The sequence below is a fragment of the Dendropsophus ebraccatus genome, chromosome 8, assembly GCF_027789765.1.
Source record: "Dendropsophus ebraccatus isolate aDenEbr1 chromosome 8, aDenEbr1.pat, whole genome shotgun sequence".
In the NCBI taxonomy this organism is placed as follows: Eukaryota; Metazoa; Chordata; class Amphibia; order Anura; family Hylidae; genus Dendropsophus; species Dendropsophus ebraccatus.
Genome location: NC_091461.1, coordinates 3175390 through 3193702, shown reverse-complemented (window position 1 = coordinate 3193702; position 18313 = coordinate 3175390). Strand labels below are relative to the sequence as shown.

Here is an 18313-nt window from a genome sequence, read left to right as displayed (position 1 = left end):
GTTTCTCTTTTTTACTCTAAGCAGGACCCATTTCCATGTGCCTTGGCTTTAGGTTCATGGCAGTCTTCACACTGGCTACATTTAATATTTTTCTCCTTTGACACGGCTTAAATTTTTTGTCTGCGAGTTCATGTGTTAAGCATTGAGTCATACTGTTTTCTCATTCATGCTATTGTACTGATTATGTTACTGAGGTCTACTAACACTCTCTTTCTCCCCTACTGGCAAAGTCATAAGCTGCCCCGTTCTCTTCCCCTACTCCTACTTCCCTCCCTCCTTCTTTCCTAGCATCTCAACCTCCCATCTTTCGCTCTGTGGTCGTGACATACTCATGTATACAACCTTATGTAGAAGCTGGGCAACACAGGGTCTACGCATCGGATCAGGGTTAACCTTTCTCTCCCCCCCTCCACTCTCTCTGCCCCTTTGGGCCGACTTTTCTTCCTCACTTCCTATACCTTTCCCACATCACCCCCCCCCCTCCTCACTTACTTATTATGTTAATCTATGATCAGCGCAATGTTGGTTCCTTGTTACTGTGTTTGTCCCCCTCCTTTTTCCCTATCCCTGCCCTATACCCTAAGTGCATACTCTCCTATTACCAGGTTTCACAGCCCTCACTGTTAACCACAGTATTATGTCGATGTTGAAATTAGTGACATACAATGTGAAAGGGTTTAATTCTCCTCAAAAGAGGAGCAGAATACTGTCCCTCCTGAGGAAGGACAAGACCTCCATTGCCTTCTTCCAGGAGACACATTTTAAAACCCAGAAAATACCTAAACTTCCTTTAAACTATTTTTATCATTGGTTCCACAGCACCGATGACAGCTCCGCATCGCGAGGTGTTTCCGTAGCAATTCAGCGAGACGTCCCTTTTTTGCTTTTCTCCTCTCGCAGCTCTGGTGATGGTAGGTCCTTGTTCATTAAAGGGAAAATTGGTAACTCACCATACACGCTAGCCTGCTTATATGCACCCAACACAAAACAGGCCGCATGGCTGGGTCGCACCCTAGAGGAATTGGAGGCTTTTACAGAGGGCCCCCTCATCATTGATGGGGAGCTAAATCTCACCTTGGATCACCTTTTGGATTCTTCCTCTGGACGCTTGACCCTGACACATTCGGCCTTGAACAACATCAAGAGACGTTTGAAGACCCTACGCCTGACTGACTCCTGGAGGGTCCTACACCCATCCTCCTTTAACTATACCTTTTTCTCTGCACCACATTGGACCCACCAGAGACGGGACTATATACTCCTTCATGACAGCCTTCTCCCTTCCTTGTTGTCTGCTGACATAGAACCCTGTACCTTCTTGGACCACTCCCCGGTATCCATCACACTTGAATTATCCCACCTGCCACCCAGGGATTGGACATGGCGTCTCAATGAGACGTTGCTTGGCACCCCGTCCCACATGACCTACCTCACCAATCATTTAGACACTTACTTCCAACATAACAATGTCTCTGGGACTTCCCCGACGCTCATATGGGAGGCTCACAAAGCTTACATGAGTGGGATCTTTATCTCCCTTGGCTCTAAAGTCAAATAAGACAAGCTAAAAGAAATAGACTCCTTGCTGCTGCAAATCTCACAATTGGAGATACAGCATAAGAGATATAGCCTCCAGGTGACCGTGAAGAAACTGAGGGAACTCCGAGAAGCTCATAAACAATAAATTAGCTAAAAACCTCCTCTATCACTAACAAAATCTACGCACACAGGGACAAAGTGATGTCTGCGCTTATTAAAAAGCGCAAGGAAAAAAACATTTATCCACGCGATTCGGTCTCCGGATGGACACACTAGAGAGGCCTCCAAAAAAGTAGCCAATGCCTTTCGCGACTTCTACCAGGCTTTGTATTGCCTCCCTATGAACTCTGATATAGACAGCCCCCGGAGCCAGCTTATCTCTAACTTTCTTCAGAAATTACACCTCCCAGTAGTTGCACCAAATGAATTCGACACACTCGTAGCCCCCTTCACACTGCAAGAAGTCAAGGAAGCCCTTTTCTCCTTCCCCTTAGGTAAGAGCCCAGGCCCAGATGGCCTCTCTATACTTTACTACCGTAAGTTTAGTGACATACTACTCCCATACCTCAAAAATGTCCGCAACTGTCTCCTATCTGGTGGGACGTTTCCCCAACAATCCCTAGCCATGACAGGCTTTGCATGAATTAATGTCCAACCCCTATCTGATCATACGCCAATCAGACAAGGGGGGATTGGTGGTCATTCTAGATAGGGAATTATATATACGGGAGGTTCTAAAAATTCTGAATGATGTTCCACTTATAGGTCTCTTGCATCTGACCCCACTTCTATAATTAAGAAAAAACTTTTGGACATTCTGGATACGGGTATGGGAGAGAGAGCATATGGTACCGGAGTTTCCTCGGGTACCTATATTCCACGCATTTCCCAAAACACATAAGGGGGTTCCCCCCCTCCCTTTCGCCCGATTGTTTCGGGCATTGGCTCCCTATTGGAACCCTTATGCACTTGGCTGGACAGACTCTTGCAGCCCCCAGCATAGGATTTATACGGGACAGCAAGAGCCTGCTTGCCAATCTGGACAAATTGCCACCCATACATGGCGCCTCATGGTTGTCATGTGACGTTGTGGCACTTTACCCTTCTTTGCCCCATGATCTTTCTATCAGAGCTTTGTCTTTTCATCTGTTTAAATACAGTAATTACAGTAGGGATCTATGTGAATACATACTTATGGTTACTAATTTCTTACTTTCCAATAATTTTTTTCAGTTTAACGATTTGTTTTTCCTTCAGGTTAGGGGCTGTCCCAGGGGGGCTAGTTTCTCTCCGTCGCTAGCCAATATCTACATGTTATATTGGGAGGAGGTCGTCCTATGCACCATCCACAACCCTTACCGGGGGTACATCTTGTGGTATGGCAGGTAATATCGATGACCTCCTCCTGATATGGGCTGGCGATGGAGAGAACGCAAGGGACTTCGTCCAGTACATAAATGGCAACACCCTTAATCTTAAATTTACTTTTCAGTACGAATTATCCTCCATTTCTTTTCTGGATGTTACTTTGTCCTTTGATGGTGGCAAAATTACCAGTACTCTTTACAGAAAAGAGTCTGCAGGTAACGGAATATTACATGCGGCTAGTAGCCACCCTATACATGTCATTAGGAACCTCCCCATTGGGGAATTTGTTAGAACGAGACATAACTGCACATGTGAACAGGGCTATACACAGGCAGCACTAAATCTTACACATAGATTACTGAATAGGGGTTATAAAATGCACCACATTACTAGGGCCCGTAGTATAGCAGAAAGCCATGACAGGTCATACCACCTTACGGATAGACATACACATACTAATCATCCACCTATGAACAGGAAAACTCCTATCACATTTTCCACTGCATACAGTCCGCAGTTTGATGCTATCAAAACCATAATTAATAAGTATCTGCCTATGTTATTTCAGGACAAACAGTGTGAGCAGGTCCTATCACAGGGAATTAGGTGTGTAGCTAGGAGAGGACAGACTCTGGGGAATATTACAAGGCTCCAACCTGCAAAGCTGATCTGACAACAGCAATCAGAGAACGTTGGAGCCAGGCCGATAAAGAGGCCTGTTTGTCAGTAATTAAAGGGGTTGTCCGGCGCTAAAAAATTATTCACAGAATAACACACATTACAAAGTTATACAACTTTGTAATGTATGTTATGTCTGTGAATGGCCCCCTTCCCCGTGTCCCACCACCCCAACCCGTGTACCCGGAAGTGTGGTGCGCTATACTCACTTGTCACGTGCCGACCACGGTCTCCGATCCTCAGCAGTGACTTCTTCTTCGGGCGGCCGGCGGATCTTCCCGAGTGCCGGCCGCCCTCTGCAGCGTCATCCGAAGCTCAGCCGCGATTGGCTGAGCATAACTGTGCTCAGCCAATCGCGGCTGATGACACGTCCACGTCATCAGCTGCTCAGCTGCGATTGGCTGAGCACAGTTATGCTCAGCCAATCGCGGCTGAGCTTCGGATGACACTGCAGAGGGCGGCCGGCACTCGGGAAGATCCGCCGGCCGCCCGAAGAAGATGTCACTGCTGAGGATCGGAGACCGTGGTCGGCACGTGACAAGTGAGTATAGCGCAGAACACTTCCGGGTACACGGGTGGGGGTGGTGGGACACGGGGAAGGGGGCCATTCACAGACATAACATACATTACAAAGTTGTATAACTTTGTAATGTGTGTTATTCTGTGAATAATTTTTTAGCGCCGGACAACCCCTTTAAGTCCATGCCTCAGAGACAACAAGCGGTTATAAAAGTCAGATGGGGTGCAACAAAATACTAGGGATGTGTTGGGGTGTTCTTTTGTTTGATTCCATACTTTTTTCTCAGAATTGAGTGATTCCATAATTTTTCCCCCTCTGCTTGGTCTAAAAAATTTAACAATACTATCACATTTTTATTTCATGATTTCTGTTAGTGTTTCTTAAAAGCCAGAAAGTTGCCGTTTGACATGACTTTAGTTTTGTGTCATTTCTGTGATCTGCTTTTTTTCCTACAACATTAAACAACTGAATGAACATCCTCTGAGGCCAGTGATTCCATAATTTATGCCAGGGGTTGTACAAGAAATGAGACAGCAGGAGGTCACCTGACATCATCCAGGCCAGTCCAAAGAAGCAGGAAAGTCAAGACCCAGTTAATGCGGCTCATCCATGTTTAGAGGTGTCTGGATTATCTGAGAGGTGCTGGCACTCTCCATCTATAAAACCGCAGGTGAGAATTTAGGGTTTAAAAGAGACAAATCCGAGTGGGAGTAGAAAAATAGAAGTCCCTTCAAAGACTATCTGCCAGAGCTGAAAGCAGAATGGAGCAGTAGTTTTTGGCTACCAATTCATCCCGGCCACATAAGTCACTGTTGAGCCTTATTTATGTACATGGACACATTAGCAATACAATGCACTCTAGGAAGGCTTGTAGTGAATCATGACATGGCTGCATGGGTTAGGTCTGTACCACAGATGTGTTCTGCTGCACTCTCACACAATCACACGTCATTCACTTTACCATCTACCATAAGAAAATTATGGCAATACCCCTTTAATAAGTCTCCTAGTTCTTTCTTGAGCACACCTTAACATGTTTCTTAAGATCTCCTTTCATGTCTTTCTCATTAATATTTTCCACTACACAACCTGTTTTACATCTGGCTCTTGACTCACTGTTTATACTTGGCTCAGGTATATTATAGCATATTAGCTGTCCGTCATTGCTTCCCAAGACAGGAGTGGCTGTCATTTTCAACTGTTTGCTGTAACCAGGGTGTAGCTCGACATTGTTGACCAAGCTTAGACAGTTCTAGACTCAGCAGTCAAAAATGTACACATGAGAGGCTCCATAGCTCAGTGGTTAGAGCACTGGTCTTGTAAACCAGGGGTCGCGAGTTCAATTCTCGCTGGGGCCTGACCTGCATTTTCTATTGTTTTACACTGCTGGGTCACTGAGAAAAAGTAATCAATTGCATATAGACTAATAAGACACTACGGCTCTCTGCACTTATCTGGCAGCGGCTTATTTCTGGGATAACAAAGGGGTCAGGCAGTGATCTTCCATCATCTGTTAGTGTATGGTCACGACAGCCTCACATACCCTATACTGGCAGCCAATTCTGTCGTAAGTGACGGGTTCAGAGGACAAAAGTCAAGCTGCACCACTACTGCCAGACTAAGCCCATCCATGACTCTGGACCACACAGGCACGGCACTTTAGTAACACAGGCAGCTGCACAGCACCAACATCAATAAAAGAATTGCAGAAAATCACCTTTCCATGTTCTCCCAGACAACAGAAAGACATAGTAACATAGTTAACCCCTTCAAGACAGAGCCCATTGATGCACGGATGTCCGGGTCAAGTTAATGCAATGTTTCTCCTCGCCTTCTAAGAGCCATAGCACTTTTATTTTTCCATCTACAGGGCTGTTTGGGGTGTCATTTTTTGCGCCACGATTTCTTGCTTTTATTAATATATTGGTGTAACACAAAAATTTGATCGCTTTTTTATAAATTTGTCTGATATATAATTTTTTTTAAATCGGCAATCATGGTGTTTTTTTCCCCTTTACGCTGTTCACCGTGTGGGAATGATGTTATATTTTAATAGATTGGACAATTCCGCACACTGTGATATATAATATGTTTATTTATTTAAAAAATATATATTTTTAGTTTTATAATGGGCAAGGGGGTATATTAAAAACTTTTTTTTATTATACTTTAATTTTACAGTAAAATATGCAATCATCAGATTGCATGTACTGATCTATGCTATGCCATAGCATAGCATAGATCACTGTTTTTCAGCATTGGTTTGCATCCTTGTAATCTACTGATCATGCGAATAGCTCAATAGACAACAATGTGCACTAAGTCGAATACGGAAATACGGATCTGTAGATTACAGGATATGTGAATAAGACCTTACTGAAAATTCACTCATCTTTAATTTTAACTCAGTGATCTGAAACTAATGTTTCATTTTAGTCTTCAAACTTTACATGTCAGTGTACATATTAGTAAGCAAACAGTCCATACTAGTACATGAACTTTCAGACATTGTTTCCTGTTTGCAGTAAGCTGGGTGTTGTGCTACCACGCCTTCCAGGATAACTCTAGACTCATTTGTACATGTAAAAGGCTCCATAGCTCAGTGGTTAGAGCACTGGTCTTGTAAACCAGGGGTCGCGAGTTCAATTCTCGCTGGGGCCTCATCTAACTTTTGAATTCAGTTATACTTGTGGGCTCAATGAGTGAAAACAATCCCCAACATACATATAAGGTAAAACCATTGTCTGTCTGTCCTTGAGCCCCTATTACCAGGGGGACTGGAGGAGCAAACGATCGCTATCAGCGCTTTTACACGTAGCAGCAGCGAGCAAGGGGAGGGGTTTGGGGGCTGCCCAGGTGATCGCTAGATCGTCCAGGCATCCCATAGAGTATAGCAGTTCGTTGCTATCGAAGTCGTTTGTCTTTAAACATGTTGAAAGACAAACATCTGTAACAATCAGCCAACATCGTTCATGTCGGCTGAACATTGCTTTCTATTACACGGGACGATTATCGGCCGATAATCGTTCCATGTAATAGGGCCTTTAGGGGGCATTAACACTGACGATGTGCTATGGCCTGGAATTCTGAACGCCCTAAAGTTTAAATCTTCATGTTACCGTGTGCAAAAAGATTTGAACTTTGGAGCGTGATGCTGGGAGTTCCAAAATCGCAAATCATCCGTATATATATAAACTATGCATGGAGTGGATGAATGACTCCCCCTATAGAGTCCACTATTGTTCTATGAAAAATACCCAGCCAGACAAGCGGCATGCTCCATTTTCTTAAAGCGTAACGGTCATGTTTTTTTTATTGCAGAAATCAGTAGTATAAGCGATTTTAAGAAACTCTATAATAGGTTTCATCAGCCAAAAAAGCCTCCTTCTGTACTCAAGAAGCAATTTCCCAGCCTCCCCCCTGACTTCTTATCTGTGCATTATCAGGCAAACACGTCTTCATTACAGAGAAGCCAGTGAAGACGGGCTCTGCTCTCTCCATTGTAAGCCTATGGAGGGGGGAGGGGCTGAGGGAGATGAGGGAGCAGGAAGAGGTGACATGAAGGTCAGCTGTTTGTAGACTCTCTGGGCACCTAAAATGCTAAATTCAGGTGTCAGAAAGGTCAGTGCTTATCTGTGAACTTACTGAGAGAAGATTGCAGGGTGTTGTGCTGTGCAGGACTGCTCCGTGCTCACTCACTCCTAACAGCGCCTCCCCTCTCCATAGCCACATAATGGAGACAGAAATCCTGCTTCATTTGATGTGAGGGGGGAGGCTGGGAGATTGCTTTTTCACTACAGAAGGAAACTCTTTTAGTACATAAAACCTATTACAGAGTTTCTTAAAATCGCTTGTACTGTTGATATTTAATGTTTTCAGAAAAATGGCCCTGAAATGACAGTTGCGCTTTAAGGCATTCTTAGAGCAATTATCTGACAAAAGACAACAATCAGCAGAGGAGCAATAATATGTAGTATGTAGTAAATATTTTAGTCTTCAAACTTTACATGTCAGTGTACATATTAGTAAGCAAACAGTCCATACTAGTACATGAACTTTCAGACATTGTTACCTGTTTGCAGTAAGCTGGGTGTTGTGCTACCACGCAGGATAACTCTAGACTCGTATGCACATGCAAAAGGCTCCATAGCTCAGTGGTTAGAGCACTGGTCTTGTAAACCAGGGGTCGCGAGTTCAATTCTCGCTGGGGCCTCAAGTGTATTTTGTATTATAGCAGCATCTACTGGATAAATGAGTAAAAGTAGTCTCTTACATACCAATAATGTGACAAACAACCCCCCCCCCCCCCAATGTATCTGACATTATGCTCACTACTGGTCCACAAACATTACCCATACACGCAGCAAGCACCATTTTTGTGAGTTCCTTGCTCTGTATCGATTGCATGTTGCAGTGCTGGCCCAGAGAAGGGAACCAGGAACTTAGCTTAGACAGCCCAGTAGTACCTGACATAAGGTTGGTGGCAGCAGATAGGCCGTGTCGCCTCTTACTGCCACTAAATGTAAAATGATGTATAAATTAAAAAAAAAATTGACATTAAATTTTAATAAAGTTACAAAGTAATCTATATATTAAAAAAAAAAGTTTCCCACCAAGACCATAAATGTTGTGCTGAAACAGCACATATATCTTGAATACAGATGAGCAAACCTTGAGCATGCTCGAGTCCATCCGAACCCAAACATTCAGCATTTGATTAGCGGTGGCTGCTGAACTTGGATAAAGCCCTAAGGCTATGTGGAAATCATGGATATAGTCATTGGCTGTATCCATGTTTTCCAGACAACCTTAGAGCTTTATCCAAGTTCAGCAGCCCCAGATAATCAAATGCCAAACGTTCGGGTTCGGATGGACTCGAACCCATACCTGTTCGCTCATCTCTAATCTTGAACTTCCATAATATGTTCTGCTTGCCAAGTCACCCTGTTAGTTATTTTAACGTTTTCCCTAATACTAAATATTTAGTTTTCAAACTTTGCCTATTAGCTTCTACATGAACAGTTCATATAGGTTTCATGAGAGTCTGAACTTTGTCATGTAATTATTTTTAACAGCTGCTTGGCTCTACTTTATCTTATAAATTTATCAGTCACATGTTGCCTCCATAGCTCAGTAGTTAGAGCACTGGTCCTAAAAACCAGGGGGTCGCGAGTTCAATTCTCGCTGGGGCCTCCCCTTAATCTTGCTCTCTTATGTGTGCCATCACCTCTGCTACAACCTTGGTGAAGGCCCTGGGAGTCTGACAAACAGCAAAGGGGAGAACTGGAACTTTTGGTGACCCGGAAATATCAGAACATGAAACTATGAGTCTCTGAGGTCTAATGTGGTCATAAAACAGTCCTTTGAAAGTGATGGTTCAGGTCCCTGAGATTTATAATCGTGCAGAAGGAGCCGTTGGGCTTCCTTACCAAAAACAGAGTCAAATGGAACCCCTTTCCTACCTCTGCAGTCAAGACCGAAACCAACACTTTCTTATGAAGTACAGACTGAAAGACTTAATTAAATCTTCTAGAGTACAATCTCTAATGTTAGATTTGAAGTAGCAAAGTAGAAGCTACTACAGGCTTAACCCCAAAGGCCCCGTTCCCACTGAGCAAAGGTAGCGGAATTCTGCGACGGAATTGTCTGCCGCGGAATGCCATTAGCCTACAGAGCAGGAGCGCGCGCCTCCCATAGACTCCCATTATGAGCGGGAGGCAAAGGAATTCCGCTACCTTTGCTCAGTGGGAACGGGGCCTTAAGGTCAAAGCCAATTTTCGTTTTTGCGCTTTTGCTTTTTCCATTTTATGTTTAAAAGTCCATAATGCTTGCATTTATTCACCTAGAGACTTATTTGAGCGCTTATTTTTTGCAAAACAAATTGTACTTTGCAATGACAGGCATTATTTTTCCATAAAATATGCTGCGAAACCGGAAAAAAATCATTTGCGCTGTCCAATTGATTTCGGGGAGTTTTGCATTTACGCCGTTCGCCCTATGGTAAAACTGACTTGTTATGTCATGTTCCTCAAGTTGTTACGATTACAACGATATGTAACATGTATAACTTTTATATTATGTGATGGCTTGTAAAAAATTCAAACCATTGTTAACTAATATATGTTCCTTAAAATCTCTCCATTCCCCGGCTTATAACGCTTGGTCTATGGGGGCTGTGTCAGGTGTCAGTTTTTAGCGCCATGATGTTTACTTTCTATTGGTACCTTGATTGCGCATATACGACTTTTTGATCACTTTTTATTACATTTTTTCTGGATTTGATGCGACCAAAAATGTGCAATTTTGCACTTTGGAATTTTTTTGCGCTTACGCCGTTTACCGTGCGAGATCAGTAATGTGATTAATTAATAGTTTGGGCGATTACATGCGCGGCGATACCAAATATGTTTATTTACTTATTAGGGAAGGGGATTTTTTTATTACTAAAAACTTTTACTTTTTTTTTTACATAAACTAGAAGTCCCCCTGGGGGACTTGTATATACAAAGCACTGATCTCTCATAGAGATCAATGCTGTGTATATACACAGCAAAGATCCATCAGATCGGTCATAGATTGCTATGGCCTGCGTCATTCCAACGCTGAGGCCCGGCACGGGCCGAAGAACGGATCTCCCCCCTGCGATCGCATCGCGGGGGGGAGATCCGTGCCACTAGACACCAGGGATGTTGTGCATAAAGCACTTCAATGCAGCTGTCAGGTTTGACAGCTGCATTGAAGTGCTTAATTAGCTGGCGCGGCAACGGGACCCGCGCCGCCTAATAGAGGCACTGCCCGGCTGCAGATTGCAGCCGGGATTGGTGCCGTTCAGAGCAGGGTCCCGGTGGGACCCCGCTCTGAACACCCCCCGCGGCACCATGACGTACCAGGTACGTCATGGGTCGCTAAGGGGTTAAAGACCGCAGCTGCCGCCCCCCAGCTTTTTTCCCAAGAATCCATCTGCTCTCTTATCCATGGGATCTTTTAACCCTTAGAGGACCGGGCCAATTAAAATTTTTGCGTTTTCGTTTTTTCCTCCTTGTGCTTAAAAGGCCATAGCACTTGCATTATTTTTACCTAGATACCCACATAAGCCCTTATGCCCAGGGTCATCTAGGGGTTAATAGGCCTGTGTCCTCAAATGGAAGAGCAACTTCCTGGAAATTGTAGCTACTGGCAGGCCCACCATTAGAGGTCTATCTCAAAATTCAGTCTGTCTCCTCAAAGGGGTATTTACGCCTGAGGGTTCTAGGGACAAAAAAAAATTCTATCAGGTTTTTTCCATTCTCTCTGTTAACTCTTAAATAGTCTTATGCAATGGGAAAAAAAAATCTTTTTCTTAGGAGCAAGTCCCTCACACATCTTGTGTTGAACCGACAAAAGTTCCTTGTAGTCTTCCACCTTCATAGTATATATATAATAGCCTTAAACAAAGCGTCCACATTCTCTACAGGAAATACCGGTTTACTAGAAAGCTCTTTATCAGAAGATCTGTACTTTGAGGAGATACCAGGCTAGAGGGGGAAAGCACGGACACAACAGGCTGCCTTGAAGTGGATTGCTTATCCTTAGAGAGTGCTGCCTTATTCTCGTCTCTAATGAAGTGTTCTGCAAGGTAACCATATAAAAATACGAAAAAATATATTTTCTAAATAGACCTAGAAGACCAAAAAAAATAAAATAAATCTTACTTAACACTTGTCATAAAAGATGGAGACTCCTCCTGCATAAACTTAGTCAAACAAGCATTACATAAGGATTTTGAATAGGAGGAATACAATTTCCTTCTGAAAATAGCACATTCTTTCTTACTTTTAGTTTTTTGGAACCCTCCTAAAAAGCATAAAACAATAATTTAGACAAAAGAACAACCTTGTGGGGTACGACCCCTCTCACCCAACTGATCGCTGCCAACCTCAGATACGGATTCCTGGGCCACAGTGTGCTCTGCTTCTTTCTCCATAGCAGTAGATGTGGATGGATGCCTGCTTTGGCAACCCCTTGTCATGACGCAATACTCGCACCTTGAGTTAGACTTTGACACAGAAGGGGCCACCCTGTTGTTTCCCTATTTATGTTCCAATACTCGCACTTAAGGGGCTACCTATCATGGAGGCACCCCGTGGCAACAGGCTAGGAATATCTGGCTATTCCAATGTTTTGAGACTCGCAACTGAGGCTCCACGGACTCTTGCTTTGTATATTTAATTGGAGACTCTTGACTGAGTACTTCATTGGAATTTTTTCACTGATCGCCTTGAGTTCAGTGATTACTGTGTTTTGTTGGTTGATTTGCCATTGCCCCAACTAGCCAGAATCCTGCTCCACACTGACGAGGGGCAAATATCGCGAAACAGCTGTCTGTGGATGGATGCCTGCCTTGGCAAGCTTTCGTTATGTCGCAATACTCACACCTTGAGTTAGACTTTGACACAAAAGGGGCCACTCTGTTGTTTCCCTATTTATGTTCCAATACTCACAACCGAGTGGGACTTAAGGGGTTACCTATCAGGGTGGTGTGGTGCTCTCCCAATCATGGAGGCACCCCGTGGCAACAGGCTAAGGATATCTGGCTATTCCCGTGTTTTGAGACTTGCAACCGAGGCTCCACAGACTCTCCCGTCTCTCCTGCCCATTCCTCCTCCTACATAGGAATATTTAGCACAGCCGAGCGTTAAAGGGGTTATCCAGTGTTTTGGCCACTTTTTTCCAGAGACAACAACTCCAGTTCAGGCGTGCAATTAATTTATATTCCCAAACAGTATTTTTGCCCAGTATTTTGCAATCAAAACCAGGAGTGGAATGAAAACACAGAAAGGCTATATTTGCACACTGTTAAAATTGAGTGGATGGCCGTCATTTAATGGCAGATAACGGCCATTATTTCAAAATAACTATCTAGAGTTCCCCCGCCAAGCTTACACCTGGTGAGAGGTAGTTGGGATGCTGAATACAGCGTACAGAAACACAAAACACAGTATATCTAGCAGTGCTACTCCTATTAACCCCTTAAGGACAGAGCCTGAAATGGCCTTAATGACAGAGACAAATTTTATGAATATGACCAGTGTCACTTTAGTCATTAATAACTTCGGGATGCTTTTACCTATCCGGCTGATTCTGAGATTGTTTTCTCGTGACATATTGTACTTTACATTTCTGGTAAATTGGAGTCGATACTCATAACAAATCTTTATGAAAAAAACCCAAATAAGGTGAAAAAATGTGAAAAAATGCATTTTTCCAACTTTGAAACTTCTTTGCGTATACAGAAAGTGGTTATACCACATAAATTATATATTAAATAGCATTAGCAACATGTCTACTTTATGTTGGCGGCATTTATTAAACTATCTTTCATTTTTTTTAGACGATAGGAAGCTTAAAACATTAGCAGCAAATTTCCAAATTTTCAGTAAAATTTCAAAATCAGATATTTTTAGGGACCTGTTCAGGTTTAAAGTGTATTTGAGGGGCCTGTATGTTAGAAAGCCCCACAAAGCACCCCATTTCAGAAACTGCACCCCCCAAACTCTGCAAAAGCACATCCAGAAAGTGTTTAAACCCTTTAGGGGAGTCACAGAAATAAAAGCCAAGTGTGTAAGGAATTTGAAAATTTTAATTTTCTGTGCAGAGATTTTATTGTAATCCAATATTTTTCATAATTATAAACCTATTACCAGAGAAATGCACCCCAATAATTATTGCCCCGTTTCTGCAGTTTATAGAAATACCCCATATGTGGCCCTATTGCGCTATTTGACGCAACCACAAGCCTCAGATATAAGGGAGCGCCTAGTGAATTTCAACGCCTCCGTTATATTTGGTCATTTTTGACTGTACCACTTCAGGTTGGCAGAGGCTCTGGGGTGTCAAAACCTAAAAAACACCCCTAAAGGGACACCATTTAGAAAACTACACCCCTCAAGGAATGTAACAAGGGGTGCGGTGAGGATCTGGACCCCACAGGTGCTTCACAGATTTTCCGAACAATATGGCGTGAAAAAAGAAAAATTTATTTTTTACACTAAAACGTTGTTCTAGCCTTCAATTTTTCATTTTCTTAAAGGGATAAGAGGCAAAAAAAGACAAAAAATGTGTAGCGCAGTTTCTCCCGAGTACAGAAATACCCCACATGTGGCGATAGAGTGCCAAGGGGGCGCAGGACGAGCCTCCAAAGGGAAGGAGCGCCAATTGGCTTTTGGAAGCTGAATTTCACTGAAAAGGATTTCAAGGGCCATGTCGCATTTACAGAGCCCTCGTGCTGCCAAAACACTGGAAACCCCCCACAAGTGATTCCATTCTGGAAACTACACCCCTCAAGGAATCTAACAAGGGGTGCAGTGAGCATATGGACCCCACTGGTGACGGGCACAAATGTGGAACAATGTGACGTGAAAGGGAAAAATTTCATTTTTTCACTTTCATGGCACAAATGTGCCCGTCATCAAGGGGTCCATATCCTCACTGCACCCCTTGTTAGATTCCTTGAGGGGTGCAGTTTCCAGAATGGGGTCACTTGTGGGGGGTTTCCAGTGTTTTGGCAGCAGGAGGGCTCTGTAAATGTGACATGGCGTTCATCATCCATTCTAGCCAAATCCAACCTCCAAAATCCAAATGGCGCTCCTTCCCTTCGGAGGCTTGCCCTGCGCCCACATGGCGCTTTATGTCCACATGTGGGGTATTTACGGACTCGGGGGAAATTGCTCTACACATATTGTGTGTTTTTTTCTCTTTTAACCCCTTGTGAAAATGATAAATTCAAGGCTAAACCAACATTATAGTGTAAAAAATGTAATATTTCATTTTCACGCCACATTGTTCCACATTTGTGCCCGTCACCAGTGGGGTCCATATGCTCACTACACCCCTTGTTACATTCCCTGAGGGGTGTAGTTTCCATAATGGGGTCACTTGTGGGGGTTTCAACTGTCTTGGCAACACAGAGGCCTTTTGAATGCAACATGGCCCCTCAAAATCCATTCCATCCAAATCCAGCCTTCAAAAACGAAATGGTGCTCGTTCCCTTCGGAGGCTTGCCCTGCACCCGCATGGCGCTTTATGTCCACATGTGGGGTATTTACGGACTCGGGGGAAATTGCGCTACACATTTAGTTTTTTTTCTCCTCTTTTAACCCCTTGTGAAAATGATATATTCAAGGCTAAACCAACATTATAGTGTAAAAAATGTAATACTTCATTTTCACGCCACATTGTTCCACATTTGTGTCCGTCACCCGTGGGGTCCATATGCTCACTACACCCCTTGTTACATTCCTTGAGGGGTGCAGTTTCCATAATGGGGTCACTTGTGGGGGGTTTCAACTGTCTTGGCAACACAGGGGCCTTTTGAATGCAACATGGCCCCTCGAAATCCATTCCATCCAAATCCAGCCTTCAAAAACCAAATGGCGCTTCTTCCCTTCGGAGGCTTACCCTGCACCCGCATGGCGCTTTATGTCCACATGTGGGGTATTTCCAAACTCAGGGGAAATTGCTCTACACATTAAATGTTTTTTTTATCTTTTAACCCCTTGTGAAAATGAAAAAACATGACAAGATTAATGATTTAGAGTAAAAATTTTACAAAAATTACACTAAATGTTGGTCTAGCCTTGATTTTTTTCCATTTCCACAAGGGGTTAAAAAAGAAAATGAACACAAAACGTGTAGGGTAATTTCCCCTGAGTACGAAAATACCCCACATGTGGACATAATGTGCCATATGGGCACAGGGCAAGTCACCAAAGGGACAGAGCGCCATTTAGAGGCTGGAATGGAGGATGGAGGCCATGTCGCAATTACAAAGCTCCTGTGCTGCCAGGACAGTAGAAACCCCCGACAAGTGACCCCATTCTGGAAACTACACCCCATAAGGAATCCAACAAGGGGTGCAGTGAGCATATGGACCCCACTGGTGACGGGCACTTACGTAGAACATGTGCCGAGAAAATAAAAAATACAATTTCTTTCATTTTCACGTCCCAAATGTGGCCGTCACCAGGGGGCCATATCCCCGCTGCCCCCCTTGTTAGATTCCTTATGGGGTGTAGTTTCCAGAATGGGGTCACTTGTGGGGGGTTTCTACTGTCCTGGCCGCACAGAGGCTTTGTAATTGCATCATGGCATCCTCTAATGGGAATGGCGGCCATACCTATTTAGCTGGGGAAAAGGGACAATTCTAATTTATTTGGGGGTATTAGGCCAATTATTAGTTTATAAGGTTGGAAATGACAGGTGTCCATCAAACTCAACCTGTGTTGATCCAGAGGAAGGCAAAAAAAAACCCTCGTAAGGCAGACGACAGTAGCCTCATCACAGGGGAAAAATTCCTTCCCGACTCCATAATGGCGATCAGAATAATCCCTGGATCAACGTGACCCCTGAAATAGGAATAAGGGACAGAATTTAGATAATGTAGAACCCCAGTGACGTGTGGTGCGCCTTGAAGCGATCCAGTATGCAGAGGCCGGGGTGATCAGGACAGGTGTCACACTGGAAAATGTTGTCCTTCCTGATCCCCCTGTTACACCACACTCTGCACTTCTTCTGGGGTCTCCCTTTCTCCAGTGTGGGGGACGTCACCTGGAAAATGTTGCCCTGGTGCGATACGGGGTCCCTCATATCCAGAAGCGCTGGGTCCGCTCCATGGCTGCTAAATATTAGGGCGCTATTACTGCTTCTGATATGTTCGGATCGTGCCGCAAGCTACAGGGCAGCGAGGGACCGGAAGAGGGGGTGCTGGTATAAAAGTTATCCCCGTACAGATGGTGACCTTTATCCAGCAGTGGGAAGATCAGTTCCCGGACGATCTTCCCACTAACTCCGAGGATGGGGGGGGAGGGGGCATCTGGGGGCTGGATTCGGGTGTCCCTTCCTACATACACTCTAAGGGTACGTGCACACTGCGGAATCGCGACAGATAACCCTTCGTGCATTCCACAGCTGGCACCCACCGGCGGACTGATGCAGGCGCGCGTCTCCACACGTGTCATAGACTCCATTCTATGCACGGGCGGATTCCGCTCTCCGTCCAACGTGTTCATTCTTTGGATGGACGATGGAATCCGCCCGTGCATAACATGGAGTCTATGACACGGGTGGAGACACATGCCTGCATCAGTCCGCCGGCGGGTGCCAGCTGTGGAATGCACGAAGAGTTATCCTTCGCCATTCCGCAGTGTGCACGTACCCTAAATCTGTAAGTGTACCCTGAGGTACTCTCATAGAGTTTGTAGAATTTCACTCCATACCGTCATCTCTTATTGGGACGGTACTGGCGGAAAAGATGTGTCTGGGGGGCAGCGTACACTACGCTACCCCCCAGACATGTCACTGGATGATGAGGATGAATGGAGGAACGAAGGACCCCCCATTCATCCTCACTGGCTGTTTCGGTGTCGGAGGTAATAATAACGTATCCCTCTGACGCCGAAAACACCCAGGGGGCCATCTTTATACGGGGAATAGTATATGGGGTATGTAGTGGTGTAGTGTCAAACTTTATTCAATGTAGTGTGGTGTAATGTAGTGTTTTTTACGTGTTTTTTTACAGTAAGTATAAAAAAAAAACCTACGCCAACAAAGGAGTTGCTGATAAATGCGCACTTATGTGCGGCACTTATAAGCAGACCGTGGCAGTAGAATATAGAAAAAAAACACCCTACGCCAAAAAGGAGGAGTTGCTGATTAGCAGCGCACTTTCGTGCGATGCTGATCAACACTCAGCGGCGATAGGGTGCGGAAAATAGAAAAAAAAAAATTTGAAAAAAAAAAAAAAAAATTCTGAACATCCCTCTAGCGGCTGATATGTGTAATACACTTATCAGCAGCTACAGGGCAGCAGAGCGCAAAATACGGAAAGAGCCGACGCTGGAGCCGAAAATAGCCGAGAGAAGCCGAACGTGACGTCACGGAAGAAGCCGAAGACCCGAACGAAGACGAGGATGCCGCGAACCCGGAAGACGCCGATCAGGAGCCCGGGACAGGTGAGTAATGTACAAATACCTGCTCTGGACCCCTCGGCTGCCTAGCTGAGGGGTCCAGGGCAGGTATTTACTATATTGTGGGACTCTGATCGCCGTGCCACCGGCCCGATCGCCGTGAATGGCCGGCCGGTACCGGCCGGCCGTTCACGGCGATCGGGCCGGTGGCACGGCGATCACCATTACTTTTTACAGTAATGGCGGTCGGTGCCGTCCTCGGACA

The 18313-nt window shown here is 44.5% G+C and overlaps 4 non-coding genes across 4 annotated transcripts; all 4 read left to right on the top strand.

Moving 5' to 3' along the window:
- The first annotated feature begins 5390 nt into the window (after nt 1-5390).
- TRNAT-UGU (transfer RNA threonine (anticodon UGU)) lies at nt 5391-5463 on the top strand. The gene has a single exon. It is a non-coding gene; the product is annotated as a tRNA-Thr (tRNA).
- Nucleotides 5464-6693: 1230 nt separating this feature from the next.
- Nucleotides 6694-6766, top strand: TRNAT-UGU (transfer RNA threonine (anticodon UGU)). Its single transcript has one exon. It is a non-coding gene; the product is annotated as a tRNA-Thr (tRNA).
- A 1479-nt stretch (nt 6767-8245) lies between these two features.
- TRNAT-UGU (transfer RNA threonine (anticodon UGU)) lies at nt 8246-8318 on the top strand. The gene has a single exon. It is a non-coding gene; the product is annotated as a tRNA-Thr (tRNA).
- A 906-nt stretch (nt 8319-9224) lies between these two features.
- Nucleotides 9225-9298, top strand: TRNAL-UAA (transfer RNA leucine (anticodon UAA)). The gene has a single exon. It is a non-coding gene; the product is annotated as a tRNA-Leu (tRNA).
- Nucleotides 9299-18313: the final 9015 nt, after the last annotated feature.